Here is a 9,177-nt window from a genome sequence, read left to right as displayed (position 1 = left end):
AGCAAATCCTATTGGTAATCTTCTTTCTGGTGATCCCTGTGATATCCCTGTATCCCAACCTGCTATCCATACTTCCACTACTGATAATTCCTTCATCATCTACCTCTATTCTACATCCACTTGCTAATTCCATTCCAACGCCTGCTTTTGTTCCTGTTTATCCTTCTGTTGTGTTTATGGTCAGATATCTATACTGATCGAGTAGCAGGCTCGCATGGTGGCCTAGATCACATAGTTGAGATCTGCTTTTGAGGATTACACCTCGAGTGCGATTGCTTATGTACATGAGAGATTCGATGGATGTGTGATCATTAGATTACAATGGTGACGATGATGAGGCTGAGGATACTGATGATGGCGATGGGGCCATTGCTGATTAGTTGCTAGGGATCCCCTAGTCATTTGTGACAAAAAGGAGGGAGTAGTTGTAAATTCACATTTTTTCGAGATACATTGCTAGATTACGTTTTGATGTATTGCGAAACATCAATATTGCTAGATTACGTTTTTGATGTTTTGCAATATAGATTACATTTTGATGTTTGGCTTACATTAATATTGTATCATAATCTAGCTGATATGATTTTGCATTTATTGATAACTGTCTTTAACTACTTTTACTTATGTTATTGTTTCACATGCTTTATACTTGATACATAGATTATGAATTCAGGAAATAGATTTGATAAAGGCGAAGCAAGAGTCAATTGAGTAAGTTGTTTTGGGTAGGTTATGATGGTTGTATTTTATGTAATGAATGTTTTTCTCACATAATGTAAAATGGGGAGTTTGTTAGATTTTAATGTAATTGGCGATTTTGTGAACAAAAGGACTAAATTGAATATGAGCGAAAGTCAAAGAGTTAGGTTCAATTTTGTATGGATGAGTTCGTTAGGTTAGGGTTCGAGCTCAGAATAAGGAAAGAAAAGTCGTCGCAATTTCGCTCGTCTCTCCCTTAGACATTGCTCGAGCGACAAAAACAGAATGCTCATCGCTCTCCTGTAGCTTGGACTTCGCTCGAGCAACATAATCATTGCTCGCTTGTCACTAAGCTTTCGCTCGAGGAGAGTGCATGCCGAGAAATCCTAATATAGGATTTTTGAGAATTTTAACAGGCCCATACTATCCAAAACATCCACTATATAAATACTTGCACCTTATTCTTTGGATTGAATATTGTGAGAAACTTCATATACTATATTCATATTTTTTAATCCTTTTATGCTTGAGTGTTGCAATTGAAAAACATCAAAAGTCCATAAATCAAACACCAAAACCCATACTTCTAGAGCATCAATCAACGGCTAAAGATCAACGAATGAGACTGGAGTTCTAGTTATTAGAGAACAAGGAGTTCTCGGGAATCCAAATGAAATCAAAAAGTCGGGAGTTGGTGCAAGATCACGCAATCCATGAGGACTTTGGAGAATTACAGTCAGAAGGTCAGAAAGTACTTGTGTTGGTTAAGTTTGGCAGTACTGTAAGTTGATTCATTTATAGTGGATTCATACTGATTTGGGCCCGAAGTTATCTTGCAAAGGGTTTTCTCCATCAACAATTTCATGTGTTATTTACTTTCCTACGATTTATTATCCTGGACAATTCAACGTAGGATAGATTACATGTGAATTCGTCTGGACAAATTAATAACTGTGATTTGTTGCAATTATTAATTAAATAGTTTTGATCATGGATTTGAGAAAGATTTGGATATACATAAGGCTTATGACCAATTGTATAAGGAAAATCTCAAGTTACATAAGGTTAGTAGATCAATTTTTAAGAAATTGAATAAGCTTGAATTAGAAAAAGAGAACCTTATAGTCAAACTTGAAAAGTCTATCAAAGGATTGAATGTATTAAGGATTGAGAAGGAGTACTTAGAAATTAGGGTTAAATCTTTTAGGGTTCGTTTGATTGCAAAGATAAAATTTGGTTGGAAAGAAAACGAATTTTAGGGAATTGAATTGCCTAGAAATTGTTTTACTGGAAATTGTCAATTATTGTGTTTGATTGGTATAATTTTTTACGTGAAAAATGTTGAAATAAAAGTATTTTTGGGTGTTTGTTTGACTTTGATTTACATGAAAATTGCCAATTAAAGAAATATAATTTATTGGTATTGGGGATAAAATTTATTTTCATTGCCAAAAAAAATCAAGAATATCATCTATCTTTTGGTATTCGTTTGGTTTTGTTTTACATGAAAATTGTCAATTAACGAAAAATGTTTTTTTACAATTAAAGATAGAATTTGTTTTCATTGCAAATTTAAAAAAAAAAAAAAAAGGATCACTAGCCTAGAAAGCCAAGAAAAGTCCCCTTTTCGAGAAAACCAAGAAAATCAATTTCTTGAAAAAAAATAAAAAATCAAACAGCCAAAAAGTGGAAGTTGGAATTTGAATTCCATTTTCCATGGAAAATTCATGCCTATTAAATAGGCCCTTATATCTGATCTTGAAAAATCGAATGCTCATCTTCAATCCTTCTATAATGGATCTAAAAAGATTGATAACATGACAGGTCTCTATTAAACAATTGGAGGATAGAGGAGATTTAGGTGATAATGAAACGAACTCTTGTTTAGAGCTTCCTCTTCGAAAAATAAGTTTGTAGCTACCTCAAAGCTTATGGTTCAAAACTTCAAACCTAGAGTTGCTCCTAAATTCGTCCCCACGTGTCGCCATTGTGGTAAGGTTGGTCACATAAGACCTAAGTGTCATGAGCTCTTGAATAAGAACAAGACAAAAAAAATATAGGTGTTCGAGGACCGAAATCATGGTACAACATAGGTTTCCTCTACCTAATGTTCAAAATTTGAAATCTAGGATTGGTCATAAATTCATTTCCACATGTCATAATTGTTGTGTTTTAGGTCACATAAGACCTAATTGTCATGAGTCCTTGGTTAAGAACAATAATCAAGATCTAACTACTCGAGTTAGTTTCTTGACTGACCAAATCAATCATTTGACTAAATTGCCTAAGATTACATATTCTCCAAAGAAAACATGGGTTGAGAAGAGTGGATTAACTAATCTAAGTGATATTGATAATTGCAATATTACTCATGTTGTTGTTCATTGTAAGAGCATTTGTGTGATTCATTGATAAATTTAGGTGCATGCATTTGCTTTATTCATGATATTTACATATTCACGCATGCACTCTATTTTTTATTTTATTTTTATTGTTTTGTTGGTTGCATTTTTTTTATTTTGTGTTTGGTGCATTCATGTTTTATCAATTGAAAAAAAAAAATTATTGGACATGTTATCTTGTTATCAAGTACTAGAAAGGTTCATGATTGATAAAGTAAATTTTCATTAATTTGTTTAAAACTTATTTGGAGTACTTGGTATAATGTTAGTACATGTATCTTATGCACTGCGCACATTAGACTTTTGTGGGTAGGTTTTGACCGCATGTTTGAGATTTGAGATGTTAGTCATATCGGGATGTCAATGAGCCGGCTCGCGAGCTAAAACTCGAAGCTTGGGCTCGGCTCGAACAAAATCAAACGAGCTTTTTTCGAGCCGAGCTGAGCAAAAGATTGGCTGACTCGATTTTTTATTTTTATGTTTTTCATACAGGATTACAAATTTAAAAATTGCATAATTTATACGAGTTACAAATCAAAATAAAATTACAACTTATAAAATTGCATTACAAATTAAATAAAAATTACAACTTACAACCCTATTCCTTTTTTCGGGCTTGAGACTGGCTACGTAACGTAGGCAAAGTTAAAATTGTACACAAATAAAATATTTCGTGTATAATTTTTCTGGAAACAAATAAATTTAAAAACTACATATTGTTTTGAAATAAATTATTTCAAAAACTTACAATATTCTATGTTTGGATCTGCTGCAACTTTTCGGTCAGTATACTGTCAACATGTTTTTGAATACGTAATTCTGCACATTCCCAATCTTTCAAGCATATTAAAGCTTCCAATATATCTTCTTTTAGTGTTGAACGTTCGTCTGATAAAACTTAATCACCTAAACTGAATGCAGCTTTCGATGCTATCGTAGACACCGGAGATGTTAGTAGATCACATGCAATTTTTGATACAATTGAATACAGTCTTTCATTACATCTCTACAAATTTAGAAGACTAAATTCCTGTAATTTTTTTAGGTAACATACTATGAACGTCCACGTACATATACCTAGCTAACTCGGAGGGAATTTCAAAATTTGTAACACCGACATTTATCGCTCTAGACATCGATGAATTAGAATTAAACGAGGGAACACTTGTATTGCTTTTTGAAAATTTTCATAAATTATCTGAATTTGTTAAAATATTTCTTGAAGAAGAATTTTGGGAAGTAGAACTACACCGACCTTCTTTATCACATAATAATTATAAATTTTAGATAACGTAGATTCTCTATTTACATGTGATAATTCCACTTTCATGAAATTTGGAATCCCATTTACAGTGGTTATTGTGCCATTCAAATTAATTCGATAGTTCATTACTGAAACTAAAATAAATAAATAGGACAATTCTTCCCAATATTTATGAAATTTTAACTCCATAGAACAAAGTAAGTCAGAAAAAGGGCAAATTTCTATATTTATGAAATATTTGAGAAATGTAGGAAAAATGTTGTAAAACAAGTGAAGAGATAGGGTAATAAACTCCGCTACATTCTTTTGCAGCATTGAAAAAAGACCATTCCCAATCTTCTAAATTATGTTGAAGTCCGTATGTATACCGACCATTATAATATAATGAAATCACTTTATAATAATTTTCTCACAATGTAATATAAGATATGTAGAGTTCCATCTAATTGTTATATCAGTGGCAAATGATTTCTCTTGTAAGCCATACTCTGCACACAAACTGTTAAATGCTTGCTTTCTTACTGGTGACATAGTAATAAAATTTATTGCTTGTCTAATTTATCTAAAGGAAAAATTATAAGCTGTAATCTAGCTTTTACAATTAAATTGATAATATAGCATATACAACGTTGATGAAAAATAAAATTCCAAATGTAGGGTTAAGATCATTAATAAATCTTTCGATAACACCTTTATTCATACAAGTATTATCAAAAGTAAAACTTTGAATCATATCTTACATACCATATTCATGTATGATATCTTTAAGAACCATGTGTATGTTAGTATCATTATGAGGATATTCTACACATCTAAATGTAATAATCTTTTTATGTAAAAGCCACAGGTGATTAATATAATGAGACGGAGCAGCAATATATCCTTTTCCATTACTACCGGTCCATAAATCAAATGTAAATGATATAACACTATTAAAAGTTTTTGGACTTTCAATAGCAATTTGTTTTCTTTTGTTATATAATTTGAACGAAGAGTATTTCTACAATAAGAAAAATATCTAGGTTGGAAATATTTTTGCACGAGTCGGGTAAAGTGTACTGAGTCTATCATCATAAGTGGTATCTCTGCTGCAGCCATGTATGCAGTCATTCCTTCACGAAATTTTTCCTGTGAATATACAAAGGTGAAAAGAGTAGAACAAAAATCGTCAAACATTAGTTCGGTCTGTTTCGAATCGAGATCCACTGGTTTCGCTTTGTAATTCCTTAATATGTGTCGATTCGAATGTGTTCTGGTCGAACTGGACTTCCAACTAAGTTCTTTACCACAGCAATTGCAACATACATTCCAAATATCCACTTCATTTTGAACACCAACTTTTTTACGTATAATATGTTGCCAACAATCCGATGATTCTTTTTTTGACCTTTTAATCTCGAGTACTTCTTCCTCTTCAATATTTTTCAAATCAATTTGAACATTTCGAGATGCATCGTCGTAACCGGATGGAGTACTTGAGCTACCCTTAAATTGATTAAGCTCATCACTGGTAAAATCTATCTATAACTAGTATAGTATAAAATACAAAATATTAGAGTATGAGAGTGAAAAAATTGAATATGAGATTGAGAGCAAAGAAATTGGAGTTGAAACTTGAATCTATAAAATTGCAAATTAAAATCGATTGAAACAAATTATTTTGAAACTTAAAAATTCACCCCGTATTTATAGCTAAAAAAATCAATTTTACCTCCAAATTTGAAATATGAGCCTCATAAATTGAATTGTAAAATAAAGTAAAAAATCAAAAAAATTAATCTGTTTAATCGACTAGGCTGCCATAAGGCAGCACCTGGCTGTCGCCGATAATGGCAGCTATCTTGACTTACCATTTTTAATTTTTTTTGGTTTAAATTTCGGGCACCCGTGTCACTCGACGAGCCAAAACGGGCCGGCTTGGGCTCGAGCCAACGCCCCAAAATGGGGCTCGACCCGAGCCTAGGTCGCTCCATCTGAGCCACAAGCCGCTTGAGTCACCGAGTCGGTTTGACATCCCTAGTCATATGTGTGGTGAAGTGATTTTGAACATAGGATGACCTTTGAAAAATTGACCTAAAAAGCTCTAATATATTCTCCTTAAGAGAAGAAAGATGACTAAGATTCAAAAATTTTGAACTATATAAAAAAAGTGAGATACATCTTTACCCTTTTTCGAAGTCAATTTGACCCTAGCAATTAAACCTAAGGGATTTCTCATAACCTGATACCCTATCGGCCCGAAACTCGTTACAAGAGACATCTTAGTTGCTTAATGGAAAAAGATATTACACAAAATATAAAAGAAAAATGAGAGAAAAAATATATGTAATTATTGATAGGGAAGAAAGAAAAGTTATATTTTGAAAAATCAATATAAGCATTTTATTTAAAAGGTCCTAGTAATAATACTGGGTTTGGATCATAAGTGGAAGGATATATTCATTATCTGGTGATTTTTGCATGTCCTTTCTCATTGATTTAAGGTTTTGAGACTTGTTTACGGAAGTTTAGTGTCACTTATCACACATGTATAGTTTATATAATTTACTCCATTTAGGTTTAAAATAAGTTATGTGAGAAAATTTTACTTTTTTATGAATTGTGCACGTATAAGTAAGCAAATAATTGTTCAAAATGAAAAATCTACGAAAAAATTCAAAAGAAAAAAGGTTGGTACACACACACACAACTTTTGCATCATTATATATGTGCATATTTTTTTACTCATTCCTCTCAGTGATTTACATGATTATCACTCATCTTTTCTTTGTTATTCTTGACAAAAGGGAGTGAGATGTGTATTTATTTCAAAGAGTTAATAAAAATTTGATATATTTGCTACAATTTTATTATTAATATAGTGTTGTGTTTAGTCCACTACAGGATTAATTTTATCGTTTTAGAACACATAGTTTCCCGTTCGGCCCCAATAGCAAGCCCCTCCTCAGTCGGAGAGCTTCCAAGATAAGGAGGCGGCGCTCAACATCCACTCTTGAGATTTATATTGATCAATTGATCTCTCCATTCTATCAGTTCGCTAACCAGACTCACTCTGCTGATCGTAAATTTGTCTACATCGATATAAAATTCTATGATTTATTTCTAAGTTTAAAATACCTGATATTACAAGCTTCGGTGTTACACATGATTTATTGTGTTGTTCTATTTAACTTAATCATATGATTTTGGTTTTGGTAGTTTCCTCTTGCTTTTCACGTGGTATTGTGATTTTCATGTGTTTCAGAAAACAGGTTGACAAGTTGCTGAAGTGTAGATTGAAAAGCGTCTATTAGGTAGATTGTAGGGGACTTTTGACTTTGAAATAAATAATTTTGTTATAGAATGCCAAAGTGAGAGATTGTTGAGTCTAAATTGTAATTGGCAGTTTCCTAAATCAAAATCAAGTCTTAGTTAAATCGTATTGAGTGTTTATTGAGATATAATCAAAGTCGAAATAGTTAAGGATTGGTAGCATAGGTCTTGAAGGAGTCCAAGATGTCCAAAAAATTACATATAATCAAGGGAATGCAATTAGAAGTTTAAAGGGTGTCAAAGAGCCGTACAAATTATGTTCCAAGCCTCAATTTTAACTTGCAATGCATTTTTCACATAGAAAATATTGAAATTTGGACAATCTAGAGAAATTATAGTCCTTTGAATCAGCTTTTCAACGCATTTTGAATTACCCCAATCTGATATAGAGAGGAAAAGTTATGACAAAATATTAAAAATTGCTCAGGTGCTACTTGCTTGTCGCGGGCTTGGTGTTCGAGGAATGGTTTGACATTTAAAAATCTATTTTTCTACAAGCACTTGGTTTTTTAGTCCCTTTTCATCCAAGCACTACCTATTATAAATATACATCCTATGGGACATCCAAATATGTGTTGAATCCGATTTATTCCATAAAGATGAATTCCTTGATGATCTAAAACATTCATCGATTCAAGATTCAACCACCATATATTACTTGATTAATAAATTCTTCCAAATTTTTTTTTTTTTTTGATCAAGCCTTATTGTTTCATACAAACCATAAGATCAAAACATAGAAGATCATTTGACCAAACATCAAACCATATAATCCATTGGAGATAAATCGATACCAGGGATCGTGAGCTGTTGCAGAAGCGCAAATTCATGAGAACTAAGGTGAGGTACTAGGAGCATGCAGTCCACTAAGGCTGAGGTATAAACCAGGAGCTGAAATTTGTTTTGAAGGAGCATACTTCAGTAGGATCAAAAGAGACAGTAGGAATTGAGGTAAGAAATTTTACGCCGTAGATGAGTCCGGTCCATATTGTAAGTTTGCTTCGATTTATAGTGGATTACTGACTGGCAAAGTGCCCGAGTTTTTACTCAGTTGGAGTTTCTCCGTGATCATCTTTGGTGTTCTTTACTATATTAATTATTGATTGTGTCATTCAAATCATAGGGTAATTGAACTTGGTTGACTAATCACCTAGAAACAATTAAAAATGACTTGTTGCTTTTTAGTGTTTGTTTGATAGGAATTTGGTTAATTGATTTTTTGACCGTTAGAGATAAAGTGGATCCTACCTGTGAGAGAATAATTTTAAAATGAGGGTTGGAATAGTAAAGTAACGGTCAAAAAATTGATTCTAATTGACCTTAAATCTATACCGAACAAGCACTTAATTGCTTATTTTCGCACGTTAGGTCTAAATTAATAAATCGATCGGCTGATTAGAACTTTCAACTATAATCACTTGAATTCAACTTGTTAATAAATGAGATTAAATTATTTGTTATAATAAAAACTTTAAAGTTATAATCAACCATAGGTCAATA

This window comes from Olea europaea, chromosome 17 (genome assembly GCF_002742605.1).
Source record: "Olea europaea var. sylvestris chromosome 17, O_europaea_v1, whole genome shotgun sequence".
Taxonomy (NCBI): domain Eukaryota; kingdom Viridiplantae; phylum Streptophyta; class Magnoliopsida; order Lamiales; family Oleaceae; genus Olea; species Olea europaea.
Note: the sequence above shows the minus strand (reverse complement) of the source record.